At 42.9% G+C, this 26,650-nt stretch overlaps 1 long non-coding RNA gene and 1 pseudogene across 2 annotated transcripts; one reads left to right on the forward strand and one right to left on the reverse strand.

Moving 5' to 3' along the window:
- Positions 1-70: 70 nt before the first annotated feature.
- LOC115669091 (1-aminocyclopropane-1-carboxylate oxidase homolog 1-like) lies at positions 71-3,033 on the reverse strand (annotated as a pseudogene).
- A 1,474-nt stretch (positions 3,034-4,507) lies between these two features.
- LOC130138999 (uncharacterized) lies at positions 4,508-5,270 on the forward strand. Of its 2 annotated transcripts, none has more exons than XR_008817242.1 (2): positions 4,508-4,565; positions 4,651-5,270. It is a non-coding gene; the product is annotated as an uncharacterized LOC130138999 (long non-coding RNA). The 2 variants fall into 2 exon arrangements; XR_008817243.1 differs by having other exon boundaries at positions 4,508-4,554.
- The last annotated feature ends 21,380 nt before the right edge of the window (positions 5,271-26,650 follow it).

The raw sequence follows: 26,650 nt of genomic DNA on the forward strand, positions 1-26,650 counted from the left end.
ATAGTGCGGAAAATGGACATTGTATCATACATTAATGAAGAAAATTTGTGTGTATGAAATAGACTACTCTTCACAACTTTAAATGATCTAATACAGGAACCCCATCAAGACCTTTAGAGAGTAAATATTTGAGAATGTCTTCCACAGACGTTTCCGATAGACTGGAGGGTTTTGTTCTGATAACAACTCCTTAATTGGCCCACATTTTCTAGGGGAATCCTCTTGTTCAAGATGTGTTCTGAAGAAACAGGCCACCGAGACTCTCGGTCCTACGCTCTTTGCCAATACTCTGTGGTAGACGCTTTTAAACTTACCATTGGTGATTGGCTGCACAAAAGATAGCCAAATCTATTAGCTAACCAATCTTCTCTCTCAAAGAATGTCAGATGCACAAATACAAATAGTTTACTGCACTTTCAAGAACAATACTAATAGCTTGCGATAATGAGTCACGGGAGTCATATTCTTCATCACTCAAGCCATTAAGAAGAATGAATTAGTACCAGCATCTTTCGTCGTAGATTTGAAACCCTACTTATCAGTAAAATGAGCTTGGATATTCTGATCCAGTAAGTGACAAAATTGCCAAACCAAAATGGCCTGAGAATAAGCAAGTTGTATGATACCAGCATGCCCACATCATCAAAAAGACCAATGTTGACCTCAAACTTAATTTCAAGCAGCCAACAGAAAGTTTATTTTTGTCAGAAAAATATGAAGAAATAGATAGTTTTCTAGCATATCTCACGCCCGCATGCCTCCTTCAGCATAAAAACCAATTTTTGAAGGGAGAGAACATTTTTTGGACCTCCATTGTCCATACTATGGTTTCCATATGCTTTCAGAAGAAATACTTCTACAACCACTCTTCAAGCAAACCCCGAAGTCCTCTTACTCCTACAATTGTCACACTTCAGAAAATTTTATGAAACATGACATTGGCACATGCATTGAACAATTCAAGTATTTCTTAAGTGTCTTTGGAAATATCTGTCAATCCATAATCAGTTCTTGGATAACATGGTCCAGCAGATTTCGTAGATGTGAAAGGCCAAACTATAGCGGATTATCGCAGGTCATCATATGCAATAAAAAAGGGAATTGAACCCAAGGGAGTTGAGGTTCTTATTGCCTAGAAGTCTCTTCATGCTGGAATATTGGAACGAGTATATGCAAGCAATCAAACATCGGAAGTCCATTAACTGAAGAACCAAGTCAAACCAGCTTACCTGTGACATGTCACCCAGGTTCACCATGAGAGCACCATGAATGGGGCTAACATCTACCCAGTGATTTTCATGGTTGTAGGCCACCGGTTTGGTCTTGCAATACCACCCCGAGGAAGGCGCTATCCGTGTGCTTGCTTAGACCTTGAGTCAAGTCTGGCTCAGGACATATTGGATAATAGTGTCCGACGAAGTACAGTCCATCAGCACAGCCCAAGTCTTCAAGATGCTTGGGATTCAGTCCCAGAGCTTCTGATAGCAGTTCGAAGATGGTAAGCCCCAGTCTCCTCAGTGGATTTGAATATTCCATTATTACATCTCTGCAAGCAGAGCACGTGGAAAATTAGTACTATATCTTACAATCATGAACAACTTTGTGTGTATGAACTGAAGCACTGTTCTCAATTGGTCCGTGGACACTACACTAAAATTACTTACTCTTGATTCCATTAGCTTGGCTAGGAGCACCAACATAAGTAATAACCAAATAAAAGCTCCTATTCCCATATTAGCTTTGCCCAAGATAGTGGATGCGTCTGCCAATATGGTAAAGGGCGCTCATTCAGTCCAAAATTTGAGTTCTTGAGGTCTCAATTTCATTGACATGTACCTACAGAAGCCAAAGCCGAGCGGCTTGCTGCAGGCAATCACTTGCTCATGGGGTGGGTTTGACCAAAAGGTGCAGCAGTAATTTTCATGAAACTAACATTCTCGTGCTAAAACAGCCGGTAACCAGGTCAACCCGGTTTTGACAGACTCCGGTTTAATAATATCAACCAGTCTGGAGCTCAAAATGATCCTTGGATAAACAGAACGACCTGGTCTAGTTTTTCAATCAGCATAAAAAGCACTTTGACAATAGAACTGCTCATGATTACAAGTTGGAGACAAACTCATGGTCTAAGTCAGTAGTAGAACAAGTTGAAAATAGAGGAAACTTAACTGTGCTGCGTCATCTTCTCTCTCTCTTTTTCCTGGGCTAGAATAGTTGATGAAATGACCTATTCGAATTCAGTGAGAATTATACAGATGGCAAAACAAACTTCTTCAAAATGAAGTTACTAATTCCAGCAAGAAAGACATCACCCTACGCTCTAGCCTCCTGATGGGAACTCCGACGGTGAAAACTAGAACCATTGTCGAAATTCGGGGCACTAGCATTTTCGCAAACAGGTTACCTGCAAACTTGAGGAAGCTCTTCCGGACTCGGCGGGTGAGGAGCCAGGGCACAGTACAGCGAATCTCTCCAATTCGCGACGGGTGCGCTGTAGAAATCGAAGTTGGTGTTAAAAAGCACCTTCTTCGACAGATCTCTAGAGTACAACTCCATCTTCGCCTTGCTCTCCTGCTGGTGAAACCTTCTCACGCCGTCGAGGATTCCACTCAGGACGCCATCTCCGATCCCATGATTCACCACTTGGAAGAAGCCCCAGTCCTCGCACGCCTGGCCAACTCTGCGGATCATCTCCCCGCGCTTGCCGGGATCTTCATGGACGCCTTCCAAGTCCACGACCAGGATGCCGAAGCTCGTGTCGGCGGGATAGGAGCGGTTGGGCGATTGGGGCCGGCGATCACCGACGAAGATACGAGGGAGCTTGGAGACTCCGGAGTCGACGAGGCCCTTCATGCCAGTCCTCGAGGCGTCGAAGGCTTTCAATTTGCTCTCGCGGTCGTACCTGGGCTCTGGTCGGACGGGGGCTTCACCGGAGTTGGTCGCTACCATGTTGAGCGGCGAAGAGGACATTGGAAACGACCAAAACCGCCAATTTTTTAAAATGTGGTTAGGCCAACGGCCACGGCCACTGTCACTGACACAGCGACTAGGACGGTCCACGGACCATTTGCCTCGATCATATTAAAAAAATAAATAATATATATTTCGTTTGTTTAGTAAAAAATAAATAAATTAAAAAATATTTTCTTAAAAATAATCACTTTTTTATTTCTTGAAATAATTAATTACTAAAAAGTATTCCCATTATTAAAATATTCAAACATTTTTATGGACGATGAAATTATTTTACGTTGATTCATTTTTATAAGCAATACAATACAATCAATCAATTTTAAAAAATTATTTTTCATGAAACAAACGCATCCATAAATTAGAAGCCTCGTCCTCTCAATTTGACCTCCATTTCTCTCTTGAGAATTCGTGCTGCTTAACAAATTCTCACTTTATAGACATGATTTCCCTCGTCATTTCGATTTTGACATGGACCATAACTGCCATGTCACCCCTTTTTGGAAAAAAAACTCGTCGTCTATGGCTTATGCTCGTGCTTTTCTTTCTTCTAGCGATGAAAAAAGAAAAGTGAAAAAGAAAATTTCTTAAACACATCGATTCATGTCAGCTTGGTTCGACATATTTGTTTATATCTTGTGAGTCTCATAGGTCAAAAAGATAGGACAAGGTTTGAGCCAGAATTCACACGTGTCAAGTAGGGTGTGTGCTTGTGAAGAGTGACAAGGAAATGGCAAAACTTTTTCCTAGCACTTGTGCGTCAAAATTAAGGGCACTTTAAAACGGCAAAAGTTTTCTTTTTTTTTGAAAATTTTAATATCTTAAAATAATAACAAAGAATTTGAAAAATTCGCCTTTTTCATGATGAATTATTTTTTCAGCCGACATTAAATGTTATATATGATAAGAAAGGTTCCTAATCAACATAATAATTTTTACTCATTTAAATTTAAAGTACACTTTAATATCGGGTATACCAACAAATTTATGTCGCAACAACATAATAAGTAAAATTATTACCAACTCTTTAATTTCATGCTATATAATAATATATTAGAAAGAGGCAACTAATTCCACACGAAAAAGCAATGTTAATTAGAGCTATAGTTTGTTATTAAATTTTCTAACGTAATCTGTTAGAGGTAACGGCTCTATTTCGAAATAAAGAATAATCCTTATTAAAAATATGACCGTTGGGAGGCCCATGTGACCGTCGGGAGACCGTTGGGACCGTTGCGGGACGGGAGACCGTTAGGACCGTTGGGAGCTCCCCTTCCTCTGTAAAACCCCACCCTCCTTCCTCTGCTCCTCATACGCTCATGTGACCGTTGGGAGACCGTTGGGAGGCCCATGTGACCGTCGGGAGACCGTTGGGACCGTCGCGGGAGACCGTTAGGACCGTTGGGAGCTCCCCTTCCTCTATAAAACCCCATCCTCCTTCCTCTGCTCCTCATACGCTCTCTCTCTCTCTCTCTCTCTCTCTCTCTCTCTCTCTCTCTCTCTCTCTCTCTCTCTCTCTCTCTCTCTCTCTCTCTCTCCGATCGGTCTTTGCGTTGTTATCGTTCTGAATTTTTCGGTTATTCGGTGACTTGGCAGTTGGCCTTTCTCCTATTCCTTTTTGGGGATGTCTTTGTTTTAGCTCCTTCTCTGAACGTTGATTTTTTTTTCCCGTTTTTTCAGTTTTGTGACCTGCTTCTGGACTTCGTTGTTTGGGGAAGTCGCGGTGGATTCTTTTCGCTTGGAGCGAACAGCTTGTCCGAGGATGTTATCTAAGGGCGATGAATGGCGACACAGGTCAGTTTGTTTCATAAAACGAAGCGTTTGGGCTTTTTGGAGGACTGAGGATCTGTTTTGCTGTCTTTTGTTGGTAGAGATGATGAACTCACATCTTAGACCGGCGATGGACTAAATTTTGATAACCTTCTGGGTATTTATCGGTTTTGATTGAAATTTGTTCTCCGGCTTTTTATCTTTGGGATATGATCATGGTCTAGTTCCAATTCTTTTACATGTCGCGATCTTGCCGGGCTTGAGAAGTGGTGATCTGTTGAGTTATCTTTGTGATGTCGAGTTGATGATCCCTGACAATCAGGTAAGCTCCGCTTTTCGAGGCAGTTAATGGTTTGAATGGAGTTTGTGTAAGTCTTGTTATTTTCCGATTGATGCGAGAACCAATTCTCTTTCTTGCCGAGGTCAGAGTTTGGTCGATGTAGGAACTGTCCTGGTTCTTTCCATGCCACGTGTACGCTCACTTCAGATCATTGCTATTGAAAATCTAAAGCCCGTGTCCTTCCTAGAAATTGTCCCTCCCTTGTGTCCTCATCCTTCGGTCTCGCGCTGCGTCTTTGACTGTGCATGCAATTCCTCTCTTGTGTTGCTCTCTGCTTGACAATCCTCTGCCGAGTACTCTTCAGAGGAGACATCATTCCTGAATCGCGCTCTTGATCCTTTTCCTTTTCTTTCTGTTTGTCATATTTTGTGTGTTTTTTAGTTGAGTGAAACTGTACTAGCAGACCATATATTTTGGTTCAAGTCTTCTTTTTGTAAGCTTTCCTATTTGCTGCAACTGGAAAAACATTCCCATTTACCCTTTTGATTCTTATCATATTTTGATCGGATGACCAACTTCTACGTCATTTCAACTGGAAAAGTCGAGCGGGAAGTTTCTACTTTTCCTTCTGATTTCGTATGATTGCAATATTTGGATGGTGATAATTCGTATGCATAATTTATTTTTACACGTCGAGCATATCTGTTGAATCTATTTATATGTAAGATCTCATTTGCAACATGATCCTTGGACGTTGTTGATTTGTCTGCCAGATATCCTAACTTATGGTTCTAAATGCATCTTTTTTTCAACCGCTGTACAAGGGGGAATATCGTTCATTTTCCTTCTAATTAAAATTATCAAACGGTCTCGTTTGATTTATTGCCTTTGAAGGCACGGAATTTGCAGCATCTGGGGTGGTCTATTGCGAGAACAGAGTTGGTTTAGGTCCTGATTAAGCCAATGACTGTGATATGGTGGAATTTACTTGGTCAAACCAAATGCTGCCTATGCTGGTCCATCTTGCTGCCTCAATGGTGTGATCACAACGGTGTAATCAGCAAAATGCGCTACATCGGTAGCATACTTGAAATGATAGTCATGTCCGGATGGCCTTCTCTTTTGAAAGTCAATGAGGATCGCTATTTAATCAATGCATGATTAAATAGCGAACTATGTCTTTAGAGAATTTAGAGAAGTGAACTGTGTGATCTTTTCTGCTGGTAGAGATTCCTGGATTGGAACATTGATCTGGCGACTGGACAGATTGCACTTTTCTTTGTTTCAGTGGTTCTTTACCAATTTCTAATCGGGAAATTTTTGTCACCTATACTGAACTTTTCGGGAGTGACAACTACTTCGGGATCCTGCTCAGATTGGATGGACTTGGTAGTATATTTGACATTTTGCTTCGATTAGAGGTTGAGTCTCGTCTCATTGGGTTCTCAGCTGTTTGGCAGAGTCCCTCTGTCGCTTTGATCATCTCCGAGGTGATGACAGTTTGCAGCCAAATGCTGGGATTGCATGTTTTAAAACATGCATGGATTCTACATTTTGCATTATCCGTTGGAATAGAATTTTATGGTGGCTTGTTTCTTCCCTTTTTTACATTTTTTATCGTAGAGAACATATATGGTGGAATAGAATGATAGTCGTGTAAAAGTGAATCATGCCTGTCGTAATGCAATAGTTGTATTGTCCTGACGTCAGCAAAACTGATGCTAACCTGTCGCGGGGTGCCAACGCGAGAAAATATTGGGTGAGTTTAACACTCCACGTAGGATTTACAAAAAAACCACCCACAAATTGACACGTGGCAATCAGGGCTCACATGTCAGGGAAAAAACTTGTCTCTCTCCTCTCTCTCACGCGCTCTGCTCCATCTCTCTGCAACCCCACGCTCAACCCCCTCTCTCTCTCTAACACCTTCGGTCATGTTCTGACAAGCCTTCTTCAGTTCATCTCTCCTTTGAACTCAAGTCCTTACAGCTTTCTAGCGAAAAAAAAAAGTATTTCAAGCTTGACTCCGCCATCTCCGCCCGCACCTTGTCCATGCCTAACCTCCCCGACCACCGCGCCTTCCCCCTCTTCCTCCGCGGCCGCAACCGGCGACCTCGACGACGGCGAAGAAGCACTCCCGAATCTCGTGGTCGATCCAGAAGCTGCTGCGTTCGGTCTTCAAGCCGAAGACGAGCTCTACCCCGGCGTTCGGCGTCGCCGGTCTGTACTCGCCCGTCATCGGCGAGGACTACGGGTTTTACGTTGGGTACGACAAGTCTGGCGCGTTGACCACGATTCCGGAGTCCCCGGAGTTTGAATATCTCGGGAAGTTGTCGCCGGATGGATCGGAGGCGATGGCGACTAGAAAGAGCAGAGCTGGTCGTGCATCGGGCATGAGCCAAGGTGTTAGAGAGAGAGGGGTTGAGCGTGGGGTTGCAGAGAGATGGAGAGCAGAGCGCGTGAGAGAGAGGAGAGAGTCAAGTTTTTTCCCTGAGATGTGGGCCCCGATTGCCACGTGTCAATTTGTGGGTGGTTTTCTGCAAATCCTACGTGGAGTGTTAAACTCACCTAATATTTTCGAACGACTGTGATATATGGTGGACTTGACCAAGTTGTCCTATTTTTATATATATTCATTAAAAGTGCTCCATTAGCACAAGAACTGTTTAAAATACTCGCTTATTTGGACTCTTTTTCACCAAGAACATTGAACTGGTGGCTTGACATTAACACTCTTAATAGAGGGGATCCCTGAGTCGTTCAGGGACGCAAAAAAATTTCGGGTGTTTTTGCATCTGTTGACATTCATGAAGGCTGTTTGGAATATCCTGGTGGGAAATTTGAGAATTTGAAATTTGGAGTCGTAGAAGAAGCAAGCGCCACTTGAGATTCTGTACAACGAGAAAAATAGGAAGTGTCAAGACAGAAAAAGGATCGATGACGATTACCGCATGGGGAAAGACAAGTGTCAAGAAGAAAAGAGATCAATGACCGAAGTCATCGAAGTTGTCAATGAGAAAAAAAGGAACGAAAAGTGTCAAGACAAGCGCCACTTGAGATTCTGTACCAAAGGTCATCGAAGCTATCAACGAGAAAAATAGGAAGTGTCAAGACAGAAAAAGGATCGATGACGATTACTGCATGGGGAAAGACAAGTGTCAAGAAGAAAAGAGATCAATGACCGAAGTCATCGAAGTTGTCAATGAGAAAAAAAGGAAGGAAAAATGTCAAGACAGAACAAGATCAATGACGGTTATCGCATAGGGAAGGACATGTGTCAAGATGGAAAAGAGATTGATGACGGTTATTGCATGGGGAAGGATAAGTATGCCAGGATGGAAAGAGATCGACGACGGTTACCGCATAAGAAAGGACATGTGTCAAGACGAAAAAGAGATCGATGACAGTTATCACATGGGGAAGGATAAGTATGTCAAGATGGAAAAAGATCGACGACGGTTATCGCATGGGAAGGACAGGTGTCAAGATGGAAAAAGAATTGACGATGGTTATCTCATAGGAAAGGACAGGTGTCCGAAATGAGGACAAAGTCAAATTAACGGTTAATAATAGGCATGAGGAAAATGGAGAAAAAGATAAGTCGATGGCAGTTAATGGACATGTGTCATAATGAATGGTGAAGATGAGATCAACGGTAGTTATTGAATATGGTATCATAAGGCGGTTATCAGACTCATTGTATACATATTACCCGACAACCAGAAAAACCTCCCGCGAGCACACATCAAAATGCTGTCTTTAAATTATCTTTACTTTTCCAATACTGCACTTTTAATTTCCATAGCTATAGTCATCTACGTTGTAAGCACAATAGCTTTGTAATGTTGCATTGATGGAGTTCGGATGCTGCTAGTCAGTAGCTAGATGGATTTGTCTGAATTGTTTATAAAGTTTGAAGCTCCTATTAGCCAAATTTCGTCGCGGTACAAACCCGTGTTACTGATCAAAATAAACAAGCTTTTTGTTCATGCCTGGATATCTCTGTCCGGAGTTAGCCACAGAACTCGGTCTCCTTTCATTAAGAATCGAAGAACAATTTTCGGTGAATTATATTTCGTCGCAGGAGCATTTCTGGCGAAACATCATCAATCAGTAGAATCCTGATCATATTGGCTAGACTTGGAAGTATTTTTGGTAGCATGGTTATCGGAAATGCCATTACTTTTGGAAGTGATTTACTTACGTCCTATTTCTGGTACTTTGACAACCTATAGTAATGCCGAGCATTCTTGTTTAAAAATGAATGTTCTGGATTAAGTTTGTGTTGACACCAAAATAATCCCGGCATTGATAAGCACGTGCCTTGTGCGTGAGTAAGAACAGACACGTGTATGGCATATGAGTGTCACTGCACATATACCGACTCATCGATAGACATAGAGTACCATGTGTTAATCGACATTGGTACTCTTCAATGCCACGTTTCCTGTTGTCGAAATACGGTGATGGATAATCGATGGCCACTGATATGAGCCTCGGCAGTAAATGATTAAAACACCATTTCGAAACTTGAAATTGATGGGTAATTGGGTCACAGACATGCATTTTGGAGGGGACAGTTATCACTTGAAAACAACCATCGCAGAACAACTCACATACAACAAAGGCAACCATTCAAGAACATGGATGCGAAGTTGGTTGAGATTATAGGAAACCGTCAAAAGACAGTTACCTCAAATGGACCCCCTACACAAATCAAACATAAAGTTTTCTTTATTTATAGCTTTCCTATATTGCACTTTATCTTTCCTTAGCTCACTTTCCAATTTGTGTCGTTGATTGAATTTCGATGTGTATCTCTATCCTAGGTACTACATCGTCGATTAAACTTTGGCATAGTGTCTTTATGTTCTCAAGTTGTGATGTCGATTAAATTTCGGTATGGTTTCAATTTGTATGATTCAATTTGAATTCGATGGTGTTGATTCCTTCACTTGCGCCTATGATATTTTCTATCCAGCGTTGGCACAAAATCCTGATTTTCTTAATTAAAAACCGAAGAATGACTTTGAGTGAAAGGTATTTCGTCGCAGAAGAAATTTCGATGAAACATCTTTTTGGCCCATTTGGTGGGACTAGTGTAGTAGATTTGAGAAAGTACCATGGCACGGATCAGGAGTTAGCCTAACCTTGATAATGTTAGTGGGAACAATTTGCTGCCGCTGCCACCACTTATTAGCGAGAGAGTAGGACGCACTAAATCATCAACAGCACCTCTGGTGTTAAATCAATTGAAGGGTGAAGATGTGGATGTTCCGAGGAAACTTACTCAATAACAGAGAAGGCAAATGGAGTCAAGTCTAGTAATGTTAGCTAACTGGGTATGTTCCCTCACCTGCTACTACTCAAATTACCTTTGTTGTGTTATACCACCTCCACCACCACTTAGGATGTCACGCCCCGAACCCCATCGAGCACGCAACACACTTCTCTGGTCGAATATTGCAATGTCCCAGGGTATCGCCGACCCAATTAAACTTATTAGAGAATTTAAAACGATCAGTGAAAGCCACCAATACCCGGACAATTATAATTGGGTTAAACAGGGAGAATAAACATATTCATTGCTCATTCAAACTTATATAATATTCACAATTTATACGCCACCATATATACAAGCACACCGAACCTCTACTCTATAAACTACCGATATCCAAAATGATCGATAGCCTGGGTACCCTATCGCCCAAAAATGGAACACCTCAACAAGCCTATTCTCAACCCCTACGCTAGCACCCTACGCTAGTACCCTGTCTGCTCCTCTGAGGACTGCGGCTCGGTCTCGATCTCGATCGGGTTGTTTATGTCACCTGACTCCGCTGGAACTTCGACTCGCTCCTCCTCGACTGGCTCCTCATCGGACTCATCCTTTGGCACAAACTCGGGGTCGAGCCATTGCTCATACGCGGGTATATGCACCGGTTCTTCTTCAGGCTCATTCTTGGGCTCATCTTCTGGGGCCTCTTCAGGTTCTGCCTCGGGTTCTTCCTCTTCTAGTTCTTCCTCTGGGATCGCCTCGAGATCCACATCCATCGGATTGTACCCCGCCTGCGATTCTTCAGGCTCTGGTTCATGCTCGGCCCCTGAAGGCTCAGGTGCTGCAGGCGCTTGCTGTAGTCCGGACTGTGCCAAGCTAGTCTCTAGACTCGTCATCTCACCATCGGGAGGGGGTATGACTGACGGGTCCCAATCTCCAACTCCGTCAAAAGGGACATCAAATCCGCGGACAGGGCCAAACTCATCTACCTCGTCTTAAAAGAACCACGCGGTATAGGTATGGGCTTGCCAAATGGATAATCCTGCGTCTACCCAAACTACCGTGGTATGCTTTATCCAAGTAATATGATCATCTATAGGGTACTCTATAACGTCGTGGTCGGCGCACATCGGTACTCCAAAACGCTCAGGTGGCGGCGACGAGAGATTCATTGCTCAGGCCGGGGTTCTGAAATTTTTGGTTGAAACAATCATGAGATTACATCTCAATAAGTACACCCCTAAACCCCACCTAGGCTATCACGTACCTCCAGACAATCACAAACACCATCACACTCAGTCACAACATCGCAGGCACACGATTTATACTTACCTGGGCCTTTCCTGCGTACAACTTGCACGTTAGCTACAATAGTATAATTTCCAATCACATGCACGTTCTAATTTCATTTCATACTTTCGTTCTCGCCTTATCACATTCTTTTCACCACACTCGCCAGTGACCCGCGTAATGGTATCGCCTCAGGTTCACTGCGACTATCTCACACTTGACTCGCCAGTGACCCGCGTAATGGTACCGCCTCAGGCTCAACACCCACCACCTACGACACAACCCGCGTAATGGTACCGCCTCAGGTTGGCCGTCCTCCGATAACACCGGGCATCGTCCCGCGTAATGGTACCACCTTAGGACGGATCAATTCCCCGCGTAGTGGTACCGCCTCAGGGATTCCCATTATCACACGTATCACACCACACTCACTTTCTCATTCGTTCACACATTCAATACTCACATGCCAATATATTAGCCAATCACACTTGGCCCGTGCACGCATCAAACCATGCATTTCTCAAGCTCAATAAGCATCCAACACGGCCAATTGACAATTAATTCAATTTGGCCCAAGCGTGCACATAACGATTCACATTTCAATCAACCAAAACACAATCCAACAAACACACAAGGCCACTAACGGGCCCACAATTACAGCCACATAACAAGTACAATTTCAATATTTCCCTACTCAATTCAAGTCATAACGAACATCACATTCCATCCACCATACCGTGCACCAAACCGGCACCATTTGCTCTTAAATCGAGCCAAATACTCATCACTATGAGTCCCAATTTCCAGCATTCAACCCGGCACCAATTCAGCCTCGAAACATCATCATTTCCCCATCTAAAATCAATCAATATCCATCCTCAAATCGATCCACTAAATTAATCCCAAAACAGCCCCTAATTTAGCCAAAACATCGTCTAATTAAATCCGATTCCACCCCTAATTTGTCTGTCGATACCTGAAGTCCTAAATAGAGTTTAGGGCGTGACTTACCCGAACTCTAGACTAACTTAGCTAGAGTGGAAAGGGGGCGGCTGATCGGTGGCAAGTGGCGGCATGCGGCGGCGACGAGCAGCTCGGCGATTGGCTGGACGGCGGGCGGTGGCGACGGCTTCCTTGCCGCGGTTCATGGCCACGGGAGAGGAAGAGAAAGAGAGAGAGAGAGAGACGGCGTGAGGGTGATGGTGCGGCTCGATGACGGGCGGCGGCAATCGGGTGGACGGTGGCTGGCGAGCGGCGGCGCGGCAAGGGGGGCGGTCGGTTCGGTGAGGGGAGAGGAGGGAGCCGAGAGATAGAGAGAGAATGAGGAGAGAGAGAGAGAGAGAGGATTTGGGTTTAAATAATCAAGGTCAATAATTGAGGGGCCAAATGACCATCATGCCCCTCTTTCACAATCCAAATCGACCGTCCAAATTTGATCTTATCTTGAAATCAACGGCCCGGATTGAATCTTTTTCAAAATATCCAAGGGCAATTTGGGAATTTCTTAAAAAGTCCAAGGGCAAAATTGTCCAAAATTCTCTAATTCTAAGGCTAGGCGAAATTACCAAAATGCCCTTCCCAAATTACATTGGCCTTAACAAATCTCCAGGGGTAAAATGGTCATTTGCCATTTCTCGCCAAAATTCAGTTTTTCTGAAGGATTCGGACAAATCCGAGGATACCCGGGCAAATGACAACATCGTCCAAATGTCCTGTCGTGACTTTCTAAATTTTCAATGCCCAACTCGGTCTCTAATTTAATGACTAAGTTTTGAACAACGTAACTTGTATGTATCTCATACTAACGGGCGGCTTTTGGGGAAATTCGCATTATTGACCCTTGGCCGATACTGAATCATGCCACGTACAAGTTTACTCGGGTCGTGACGACCTCGATTGTCACTTAATCGTGAGGATCGATCACTAGACCCGACGGGCACGATCATTTGGTATAGGTTTAGGGTCATTCGTCAATTCATTTCATGGTCCAGCAGAATCACCCGCGATCCACTTCTTTGACAGTGGCGAACTGATCCCTGGTTATCCTTGGATAGTGGCTCAAAATGTCACCTCGACGATTTTCATGGTCGAAAGTCGGTTCACGATCGAGTTCTTTGGTCGCGCGACTTTAAATCCCTAATTAGCCTTTCCTTAACGGTTAGTATTCCCGAAGTGATCAATTCCGGGCGAGATCTAACTACAAGCACGTCCATAAACTATTCATCTCATAAATCCCAAGTGGGTCGGATTTCAGAATGTCACAACTCTTTCCCCCTTATAAAAATTTCGTCCTCGAAATTTACAAATCAACTACTACTCAAACAAGTGGGGGTATTGACGTTGCATTTGCTCTTCGCTTTTCCACATCGCGCCTTCTATCCCGTGGTGTTCCCAAACAACCTTGACCATCGGGATCGTCTTGTTCCTTAGAACCCGTTCTTTTCGATCTTCAATCCTTACTGGTCTCTCGACATATGACACTCTGTCATTGACTTCTATCTCTTCATAATTTAACACATAAGTTGGGTCCGGTTAATATTTTCTCAACATTGATACGTGGAACACATTATGCACTTGCGATAGATTTGGTGGAAGTGCAAGGCGATAAGCTAAATCTCCAATCCGTTCTAAAACCTCAAAAGGTCCCACGTACCTAGGACTCAATTTTCCTTTCTTACCGAATCTAGACAGTCCTCTCATGGGCGATACCTTAAGGAATACGTGATCCCCTACTTGAAACTCCAAAGGTCTTCACCTTCTGTCTGCATAACTTTTTTGACGTCTTTGAGCTGTTTTCAGTCTTTCACGAATCACCTTAACAGCCTCAATTGACTGTTGAACTAACTCTGGTCCGATTATACTTCTTTCTCCTACTTCGTCCCAACACACGGGCATCCTACAAGCCATGCCATATAGCGCTTCAAAGGGCGCCATTTCGATACTCTGCTGAAAACTATTATTATAGGCAAATTCTGCTAAAGGTAACTGCTCTTCCCACTTACCCTGAAAATCCAATATGCATGCCCTAAGCATATCCTCTAAAGTCTGAATCGTCCTCTCAGACTGACCATCCGTTTGCGGATGATAAGCTGTACTGAATTGCAGCTTCGATCCTAATGCCGTCTGCAGACTTTTTCAAAAATTGGCAGTAAATCTAGGATCACGATCTGAGGTAATCGTCACTGGTACCCCATGCAGCCGAACTATCTATTGCACATACAACTCAGCATATCGATCTAATGCGAAGTCCTTTCGCATAGCCAAGAAGTGTGCCGACTTTGTCAATCTGTTGATAATTATCCAAATAGTATCATGGCCCCTTTGGCTCCTTGGTAATCCCGTCACAAAGTCCATAGTTATATGTTCCCATTTCCATTCTGGGATTTCCAAAGGTTACAATAATCCCCCGGGCATATAATGTTGTGCCTTCACTTGCTGGCACGTCAGGCACTTAGCCACATGCCTAGCTATGTCTACTTTCATACCATTTCACTAATAGTACTGCCTCAAGCTCTGATACATTTTGGTACTACCTGGGTGGATACTATAACTGATACGATGCGCTTTTGACAAAATTTCTTCCTTAAGCTCCGCATCGTCAGGTACACATAATCGTCCACGGAACTTCAGTATCCCGTCTTCGGATATCTGGAAGTCCGGCTTTCTCTTGGTATCATCCATCTCTAGAATCCTTTGGATTTCTTGATCCGTGGACTGCAAAGTCTTAATCTTAGCCTGGATCTCCGGTTCAATCCTTAGTGTGGCCAACAAACTCGAGACTTGACTTACTTCGAAACTAAACTCCGAGTCTCGTACTTTTTCCAACAAAGCCCATTCCTTGACCATCAAATGTGCGATGCTTGACTTCCGACTCAATGCATTGGCTACCCAGTTGGCCTTCCCGGGATGATATAATATATCACAATCGTAGTCCTTTAACAACTCCATCCATCGACGCTGTCTCATATTTAATTCCTTTTAAGAAAATAAATATCTGAGGCTCTAATAGTCAGTATAAATTTGAAATTTCTCTCCGTATAGATAATGTCGCCAAATCTTCGAGGCGAATACTATTGCAGCTAATTCCAAATCGTACGTCGGATAGTTCAACTCATGCGGTCTTAACTGCCTTGACGCGTAGGCCACTACTTGCCCATTTTGCATGAGTACACACCCTAATCCTTTCAACGACGCATCGCTATAAATTTCATATCCTCCGGGTCCTAATGGAATAGTCAACACCGGTGCCGTTGTCAATCTATACTTTAATTCCTGAAAATTCCTTTCACATTTATCAGTCCACTCAAACTTCGTTTCCTTTTTCAATAAATGGGTCAACGATGTTGCTATTGCCGAAAATCTTTCTACGAAACGACAATAATATCTTGCCAAACTCAGAAAACTTCGAACCTCTGTTACCGTTGTCGGTCTCGGCCATTTCATTACCGCCTCAATTTTCGTTGGATCCAATGAAATTCCTTCCCCCGAAATCACATGTCCGAGAAATGCTACTCGATTGAGCCAAAACTCGCACTTGCTAAACTTAGCATACAATGCGTTCTCTCTTAAAGTCTGCAAAACTCTACTCAAGTGAAATTCATGCTCCTTTAGGCTCTTCGAGTACACCAATATGTCGTCTATGAAAACGATCACAAATTGATCTAAGAACTCCTTAAACACCAGATTCATTAGATCCATAAAGGCAGCAGGAGCGTTCGTCAATCCGAACGGCATTACTGCAAATTCATAATGTCCATATCTCGTCCTAAATGCCGTCTTCGATATATCCTCCTTCCTAATCCTCAATTGATGATATCCTGTTCTCAAATCGATTTTAGAAAACACCGAAGCCCCTTGTAATTGATCAAACAAATCATCAATCCTCGATAAGGGATATTTATTTTTTATCGTCACCTGATTTAGCTACCTGTAGTCAATACATAATCTCAACGATCCATCTTTCTTTCTCACAAATAAAACTGGCGCTCTCCACGGAGATGCACTCGGACGGATAAATCCTTCGTCTAATAAATCTTGCATTTGCACCTTTAACTCCTTTAACTCCGACAACGACATTCTATAAGGTGCCTTCGAGATTGGCTCAGTTCCAGGTGCCAACTCGATTACAAACTCTACTTCTCTTTCTAGTGGCAATCCCGGCAATTCCTGAGGAAAAACATCGGGATAATTGCACACCACGGCTATGTCCTCTAGCCTTAGCTCCTCAATCGTCAAATCAATTACAACCGCTAGAAATCCTTGACACCCTTCATTCAATAACTTAGTCATTTCTAGCGACGAAATCCATGGAATCGAGAGTCCTCCTCGATTTCCCACAAATTTGAATTCCGGATGTCCAACGGGATTAAATTGGATCACCATGCTATTGCAATCCATTACGGCCCTCTGCTTAGACAGTCAGTCCATACCCACTATCACATCAAAATCGTATATGGCTAAAACCGCTAAATCAATCCTTTCCTCCCTATCATCAATCACAATTTTACAATTCGGGCACCCCAACGAAACTAGCATCTTATCATTCAAGGGAGTTGTAACGCATAACACAAAATCAAGCAACTGCGGTTCTATATCAATCAACTCAACAAATTGCGCAGATATAAAGAAATGTGACGCCCCAGGGTCAAATAAAGCATAAGCAGCATGGTTACACAGAGATACCGTACCTGTGACAACCCCTGGCGCGTTCTCAATCTCCCTTCTGGCCAAGGCGTATACCCGTCCTTGCGCCTGTGGCCTAGTCTGATTAGCTGTCTGGGCCGCTCCAGTCTGGTTCCCATTTCGAGGTGGTGGCAACGTAGGCGACCTATTCTGCCTGAGATTGGGGCAAAATCTTATGTGATGACCAAATCCACCACATCCAAAACATGCTCCGCCCCTGATTGGACAATGTCCATTTCCATGTCTTTCCCCACACACTCGACATGGACCGTTCTGATTACGGTCCGGCTTCCCTATATTCCTTCTAGCAGGAGGGACAAAACGTCTATTACCCGTCATTGGCCTCTTTCCTAACTGACGGTTGTCCCTACTTTGAGCAAATCTCGACCCAGAAGCGGCGGCCCTATCCGCCAAATCTCGCTCAATAGCTTGAGCCCTATCATAAATCTCGTTATATCCTCTCAAATTCAATGAAATCATTTGGCTGCGAAGGTCCGGTTTCAAGCCATCTCGAAACCTTCGATCCCTATCTAACAGGTCCTCAACCATCTTCGGGGCGAACTTAGACAATCGAGCAAATTCGACCTCATACTGATCTACCGTTCTCTGCCCCTGATGCAACCTCATGAACTCAGATAATTTTTGTTCCCGGACACTCTCAGAAAAATATTTACCATTAAAGGCTTCCACAAACATTGCCCAAGTCTGGGCTGTGCCAGCCGGGAATATCATTCCTCTGGTGGCTTTCCACCAATCATTTGCATTTCCCTGCAATTGATATACTGCCAATGTCACTTTCTCCTCGTCTGAACACCCCAAGACTTCAAAAGCTTTTTCTAATTCCTCCACCCACAACGATGCACCGTCAATATCGCCTCTATCGTCAAACTTAGGAGGCTTCAATTTCAGAAACTGCTCCACTAATTGATGCATTTGCCTATTGACATTCACCTGCCCCTACCCTTGATTCCCATTATTATTATTGGCGGCAGCGGCCTCGGCAGCTTGGGCAATTGTGGCAGCTCGTTCCTGAGTCTGTTGACCTATTAGATTACCGATCTATTCTAGGGTCCTCAGGACCGCTTCCATCCTAGGATCTTCTGCAGGTCGAGCTCTGGCTCGCGAGCTGGATGAACCCCCAGTTCCTCTACCTCGCGTACTCATCCTCACGATTCCTACCACTCGACTACCTGCTATAATTCCACTCAGGAATTAGAAACCTAGGCCAACTATGCCAGTCTAGTCCCCAGGCAGTGAATTAACGCAATAATTCACTCAGTAGGCAATCAATCACCACAGGCACAAGGCCACAATCAATAGGATCTGTACACTTACCTCAGGTCCAGACGCACCTGCATTTCAATCGTTATAACACTCAATTCACCCAACAATCACGACAAACAATCTGGAGGCACGTGTAGCTCATACCACCCTATGACTTGCTAAGGTCTCCCTAAATTACTATCCCAGGGTCTCTGCTCCTTGTCACTCTAGACTTCGGCCAACTTAGATCGAGCTGTCCTCGCTCTGATACCAAACCAACACGTGATGTCACGCCCCGAACCCCATCGAGCACGCAACACACTTCTCTGGCCGAATATTGCGATGTCCCAGGGTATTGCCGACCCAATTAAACTTATCAGAGAATTTAAAACGATAAGCGAAAGCCACCAATACCCGGACAATTATAACTGGGGTAAGCAGGGAGAATAAACATATTCATTGCTCATTCAAACTTATATAATATTCACAATTTACACGCCACCATATATACAAGCACACCGAACCTCTACTCTATAAATCACCGATATCCAAAATGATCGATAGACTGGGTACCCTATCGCCCAAAAATGGAACACCTCAACGAGCCTATTCTCAACCCCTACGCTAGACCCTACGCCCTCTGCTTGGTGTCAACTCCGAGTCTGATTCTTCATCATCTGAATCTGAATTCCCCTGAACTATCTGCTCCTCTGAGGACTCCGGCTCGGCCTCGATCTTGATCGGGTTGTTTATGTCACCCGACTCTGCTGGAACTTCGACCCGCTTCTCCTCGACTGGCTCCTTATCGAACTCATCCTCTGGCACAAACTCGGGGTCGAGCCATTGCTCATACGCGGGTATATGCACCGGTTCTTCTTCAGGCTCATTCTCGAGCTCATCTTCTGGGGCATCTTCAGGTTCTGCCTTGGGTTCTTCCTCTAGGATCGCCTCGAGATCCACATCCATCGGATCGTACCTCGCCTATGATTCTTCAGGCTCTGGTTCATGCTCGGCCCCCGAAGGCTCAGGTGCTGTAGGCGCTTGCTGTAGTCCGGACCGTGCCAGGCTAGTCTCTAAACTCGTCATCTCACTGTTGGGAGGGGGTATGGCTGACGGGTCCCAATCTCCAACTCCGTCAAAGGGGACATCAAATCCACGGACAGGGCCAAACTCATCTACCTCGTCTCGAATGAACCACGCGGTATAGGTATGGGCTTGCCAAAGGGGTAATCCTACGTCTACCCAAACTACCGTGGTATGCTTTATCCAAATCATATGATCATCTATAGGGAACTCTATAACGTCGTGGTCGGTGTGCATCGGTACTCCAAAACGCTCAGGTGGCAGCGGCGGGAGATTCATTACTCAGAATTTTTGGTTGAAATAACCATGAGATTACATCTCAATAAGTACACCTCTAAACCCCACCTAGGCTATCACGTACCTCCAGACAATCACAAATACCATCATACTCAGTCACAACATAGCAGGCACACAGTTTATACTTACCTGGGCCTTTCCTGCATGCAACCTGCACGTTAGCCACAATAGTATAATTTCCAATCACATACACGTTCTAATTTCATTTGACAGTTTCATTCTCGCCTCATCACATTCTTTTCACCACACTCGCCAGTGACCCGCGTAATGGTACCGCTTCAGGTTCACTGCGACTATCACACACTTGACTCGCCAGTGACCCGCGTAATGGTACCGCCTCAAGTTCACTGCGACTATCTCACACTTGACTCGCTAGTGACCCGCGTAATGGTATTGCCTCAGGCTCAACACCCACCACCTACGACACAACCCGCGTAATGGTGCCGCCTCAGGTTGGCCGTCTCCGGTAACACCGGGCATCGTCCCGCATAATGGTACCACCTCAGGATGGATCAATTCCCCGCGTAGTGGTACCGCCTCAAGGATTCCCATTATTACACGTATCACACCACACTCGCTTTCTCATTCGTTCACACATTCAATACTCACATGCCAATATATTAGCCAATCACACTTGGCCCATGCACGCATCAAACCATGCATTTCTCAAGCTCAATAAGCATCCAACACGGCCAATTGACAATTAATTCAAGTCGGCCCAAGTGTGCACATAACGATTCACATTTCAATCAACCAAAACACAATCCAACAAACACACAAGGCCACTAACGGGCCCACAATCACAGCCACATAATAAGCACAATTTCAACATTTCCCCACTCAATTCAAGCCATAACGAACATCACATTCCAGCCACCATACTGTGCACCAAACCGGCACCATTTGCTCTTATTTTTGGATATTTTTGGAATCCGAAATAAATCCGTCGGAAATTTGGGAAGGAAAAATAATTCCGTCGCAAATTTGTGACGGAAAAAAAATCCGCTGCAGATTTGCGACGGAAAAATATTGTCCGTCGCAAATTTGCGACAGAATTTTTATCGGTCGAAAATTTCTGACGGAAAAAAAATTCCGTCCCAAATTTACGACGGATTTATATTGTCCGTCGCAAATTTGCAACGGAAAAAAAAATCCATATTGTCCGTCGCAAATTGAGACGGAATTTTTAAACGTCGCAAATTTGGGACGGAAAAAAAATTCCGTCGCAAATTTGCGATGGAAAAATATTTCAGTCACAAATTTGGGACGGAAAAAAAATTTCGTCCCAAATTTGCAATGGATTTATATTGTCCGTCACAATTTTGCCACGGATTCCAAAAAATAAAGTGTATTTTTGGAATCCGTCGCAAATTTGCGACGGATCCTTTATTTTTGAAATCCGTCGTAAATTTGCAATGGATTTATTTTTTCGTCGCAAAATCCGTCGCAACCACATTCGCGCACGTTTCAAATTTTTGTGCCCGTCTCTCTCTCTCTCTCTCCCCCCTGCCCACGCATGTGCCCCCTGGTCACGTGCACTCTTCTTTTTCAGACTTTTCCCCCCTTCTTTTTCTTTTTCTTTTCCTCTTTCTCTTCTTCTTCTTCTTCTTCTTCTTCCCGTTGTCGTCACCGAGTACCCTGTAACAACTTGCCCCCGCCGTCGCCATCATCGCCTGCGCGCCCGACAGCTCGCAGCTACCGTCGCCGTCGTCGCCTGCTCGCGCGTTTGTTCGTCGCTCGCCTGGCCGAGCTCGCCGCCGCCGCCCGCCTCGCCTCGAAGCTCGTAGCCGTCGCCGTTGCAGCCCGGCCCCCGCCCTGACGCCGTTGCCGCCGGCAAGCTCGCCGGAGCTTCGTAGCCGTCGCCGCCAACAGCTCGCCCGTCCACGGTCGTCGCTCGCTCGCACTGCCTAGTGCTTGATCGATGCCGTCGCCACCCGGCCTCACCTCACCCGAGCTCGTCGCAGCCCGAGCGGTCGCCGACGCCGTCGCCGCCCACCCGACGCCGCCCGTCACCATCGCCGCCCAGCTATCGCCGCCCAACCACCACCCGACGCCGTCGCCGCCCAGCCGCCGCCCGACGCCGTCGCCGCCCAGCTCCACTGTCATTTGCTCGGCCGTGGCCGAGCGCCTGGCCGACTAGCCACCACTTAGGCCCGCGCTAGCGCCGAGCCCGACACTGACCGACCAGCCAAAATATTATTATTGTTTGGTTTTTCTTGGCCTTGAACTAAGTAATCGACTCCCTAAACCCTACCTAATATAATGAGTATTAATCGGACTTGTTTAGGAATTGTTTAGTGTCGGATTGGTTGGCTAAATTAGGGGCCGATTTCAGGATTTCATGTGGCATTGATCGATGTTCGCCTGGTTAATTTGTCGATTATGTCGCCGATTAAGCGTTCAATGACGATCGTGTGATTGATTAAGCGTTTTTTCAGAAAATGCATTAAAATTGAAAAATTCTGGAAAAATTCATAAAAATTTCCAGAAAATTTAAAAAAAAAGTCATAATTTGGGAAAACATGAAATTTGGTGAATTTTTTTTTCAAAATATCACAAAATGGCTTAAAATAACTGTGGCCACCCACTTTGAGTGAATTTAAATTTTTTTAGGTGTCCAAAAAAAAGAATAATAATAAAAAAAAATCAAAATTTTCAAAACTTTAGAAAATGGCTTAAAATACCTGTGGTCACCCACTTTGAGTGAAATTTAAATTTGTTTTAGGTGCACAAAAAATTTAAAAATAATAATAAAATAAAAAATTTCAAAATTTCACAGAATGTCTTAGAATACCTGTGGCCACCCACTTTGAGTGAAATTTAAATTTTTTTAGGTGCCCAAAAAAATTAAAGAATAAAAAAAATAAAAAATTTTAAAACTTCACAAAATGGCTTACAATACCTGTGGCCACCCACTTTGAGTGAAATTTAAATTTTTTAGGTCCCCAAAAATATTAAAAAATAAAAAACTTCAAAACTTCACAAAATGGCTTATAATACCTGTGGCCACCCACTTTGAGTGAAATTTAATTAATTTAATTTTTTTTAGGTGCCCAAAAAAAATTAAAAATTTCAAAAATTTCAAAATTTCATAGAATTGCTTAGAATACTTGTGGCCACTCATTTTTAGGCAGAAAATATTTTTTTAGGTGCCAAAAAAAATTAAAAAAATCTAAAATTTCAAAACTTTAGAGAATGGCTTATAATACATGTGGCCACCCAGTTTGAGTAAAATTTAAATTTTTTTAAGTGCAAAAAAATTCAACAAATCAAAACAGAGTTATGTTCCAGAAATCAATTTCGGGAGCAGAATTAGTCATGTTTTACCAAATAGATTTCTCCTTCAAAAGTCAATTTCTGGTAAGAACGAAGATCATGTGGGTTGATTGATGATCGTGTGGCCGAGAACGAAGATCATGTGGCTGAAATTGATGTTTCATGGTTGATCTTGTACTTGATGAATTATCGTGTGGTTTGAAAGTGGATCATGTGGTTAATTATGGCTATTGTCGGCTTAGCATGGCATATCGTGCTCATATATTGATGTTTGATATCAAAATGAGTGCGATTCATAGTATATTTGTTCGTAAGAAATTGCACGTCATAAACACTCGACATTGGCTAATTAAGAGGGAACATTTTCTGCTTCTGAACCAAAATGGTAAGCTTCGTCATGTACATCATTATGTATCCGTAATACATGTTCATATTTTTTTATATATTTATCTAACCTTCCTACTTGTCAGTATAAACGTGGAGGTCACATGCATAGAAGACTAGCCCCTTCCTCGTCCTCGTCCCCATCCCCATCCCTTTCCTCTTTCCCTGTCCTTTCATCTAACCCTCAACCACTATATGCTGATGGACAATATGGACACATTGGCCCTCCTCCAACACTCAAGAACATGTTAGGGGACTTGGCCACATGCGAACTGAATCTCCTCCAGTTCCATCTCCTGTAGATCCATCTCCTTCCGTTCCACCTTATTATTCAGCGCAACAATCGAATAATGAGGGAAACACAGGTGAAGAAGATAATCGATTCATGATATGTCCATTTGGAGATTCGTAAGTACTTCATTTTTTTAAGTATATGTAATATTTATGGTTTTAGATATGGATGTCAACTGAATTGTCGATGTTACACAATATTCGTATGTTTGCAGATTCACTGATGCTACGTTTGTTATGAGGGAACTGAATAAAATAGTCAAAAACTATTGGATGGGGCAGTATATTAATTACAGAAGTGCTCCACAAGAAGTGAAAAATTTGTTGTGGAATGAGTTCAAGGTAAATTTTAGATATTCTATTTTCTCACCAACTAAATTTGGTGTAGTATATTGATGGTCAAGAATAATGTAAAGAGACCAGAACAACTCTTTAATTTTAGGTACTAAAGGGACCAGATATTTTCCCCGAGATGAACTTTACAAAATCTATCGCCGAATTGTTTGGTGCATGGTAATGGATATGTGACCATCATAATAACTTTCAATTTTTTTTGTATTGATTGCAGCGGAAGTTCAGGTGGGATGAAGAGGAAGAGAATGAAGTGAGAAGAATTTTTCAGAAGAAAGTCAGTGATCACATACGAAATGTGATGAATAGAGCGAAGATCAAGCAAGTGAAGCCGGCTTTCATTACAACTAACAATTGGACGGAAATTAACAGAATTTAGGAAACTGAAAAGAGTCAGAAAATCAGTGAGCAAAATAAAAAGAATCGATCTTCTAGTTCTAGTGAAGGGTCTGCCACATATGCTGGGGGCTCTATCAACATTGGGGAGCATCGAAAACGAATGGTAAGTTTTTTAAATAAGTTATAAGTTAATTTAATTCAATTACTCATGTTTACATTTTGTAGGCACATGAATTGAGGACGGAACCGACATTTGTAGCTACATTTGAATGCACATTTCAAAAAAAAGATAAGATATTGACTGGCGATCAAGCAAAAGCTGTTAAGGTATGTAAGGTTATACTTTGGACTTTATGGAAACTAGAATGAAAACCATGAATGCTTTTAATATTTATGGTAGTTATATATATGAAGTTATTTTATTTTCATCTATATTGTTAATGTAGGAAAAATATGATGAACTTTTAATAAGCAATGCTAGTGGTGTTGATGGTGTTGTTGCGTATGAGCCATCAGTTGACAGTACGGCATTATGGGTGGAGGTAACGAGTGGGATGAAAAAAGGAAAAATATTTGGGATGGAATCCTTGTCAAGGGTATACATGAAGAATCATGCTGCAACTTCATCATCCAATGCGGCTGTTCGAAGGAGGACACGACATGACGAGCAATTGACCCAAGAATTGAACCAACGAAAAAATATACTTGTAGAGAAGGATGAAGAAATAAATGACTTGAAACAATAAATGCAAATCGTTATGCGATACCTCAACATCAATCGCAATGAGGTTCCTCCTGTACCTCCCGCCAATCTAATAGGTGATGGGCACAATGATGAGCGACACAATGATGCTGAGATTGCTGATGATGATGATGATTTTCCCGATCCTTTCTAGTTAAAATTCCCAAAATCGGGGGTAAGCTTGCTTCACAATCTTTTGTGCCATACGTGCAGTTTGCCCAATATGTTCCTGCCCTACAATTACTTTATGTGCACAACTCTCTTACAACTAGGTTCTTTACTTGCAAAAAACTGAAAATTTAAAGATCCCAGGATGATATTCTTGTTACAAAAAATCATGATATTTGAACATTGTAGAAATACATGCCTTAATTGACTTTGAGTCCTCTCTTCCTGGGAATTGGTGTTGGTAATTCACTTCTCTAAGTCATTAAACTGTCGAATGCTGTTTGGAGAATGATCTAATTTTTCGTAGGTGATAGAAATACGGTTTACAAGGGTGAAAAAATTACAGTGGATGTCAAAGTTGACTCATATTTATATATATGTAAGAACAATGATGTTCGTTCTGAAACGTTTTTTTGTTAACCGTCTTACTTGTTTTTTTATACCTAGTTCCACATCCATGCATAAACGCTTCTTTTATATTCTGGACTGATTGAATATCTTTATTTATGTATCCACATTTCATTAGGTATCGACAAAAGTGACTGCTTCTGGTGTCCTGCCGAGTACCAAAGCTGCCCAATCTTGTGTCTGGTTTGTTAATTTTTCATTTTTTAAGCAGAATTTATGATTGTCCTACCTCCTATGAATGTTTTGAATGTATTATACGATTGGATATCAAATAGCATCATGCCAGACTTTGCAACTTTGCATATATCATTATTTTTTGTGGACTAGCATCTTTCCTTCAGTTATATTTTTCAATTATATGGCATTGTGTCTAGTTTATTCGTTTTCTGTTTCTGAAGCGGAATCTATGGTTGTCTCGTGTACTTTGATTGTTTTGAATGTATTACATGATGTTCATTAATGCGTAGCTATTGCTATGGACAAGATTTGATGGCCCAAATGGTGTAAAATTTGCGACGAATATTTAGAGACTAATTTTGCGACCATTACAGTTCGTGGCTAATTTGCGACGAATAAGTAGCGACGAATCAAGTTCGTGGCTAATTTGCGATGAATAAGTAGCGACGAATCAAGTTTGTGGCTAATTTGCGACGAATAAATTTTGCGATGAATTTTGCGACGAATAAAGTTCATGGCTAATTTTGCGACGAATTTTGCGACGAATAAAGTTCGTGGCTAATTTGCGACGAATTATTTGCGATGAATTTTGCGATGGATA

Source organism: Syzygium oleosum, unplaced genomic scaffold, assembly GCF_021117445.2.
Source record: "Syzygium oleosum isolate NSW1041296 unplaced genomic scaffold, Sole_v2.1 Sole_v2.09, whole genome shotgun sequence".
NCBI classification, from domain to species: Eukaryota; Viridiplantae; Streptophyta; class Magnoliopsida; order Myrtales; family Myrtaceae; genus Syzygium; species Syzygium oleosum.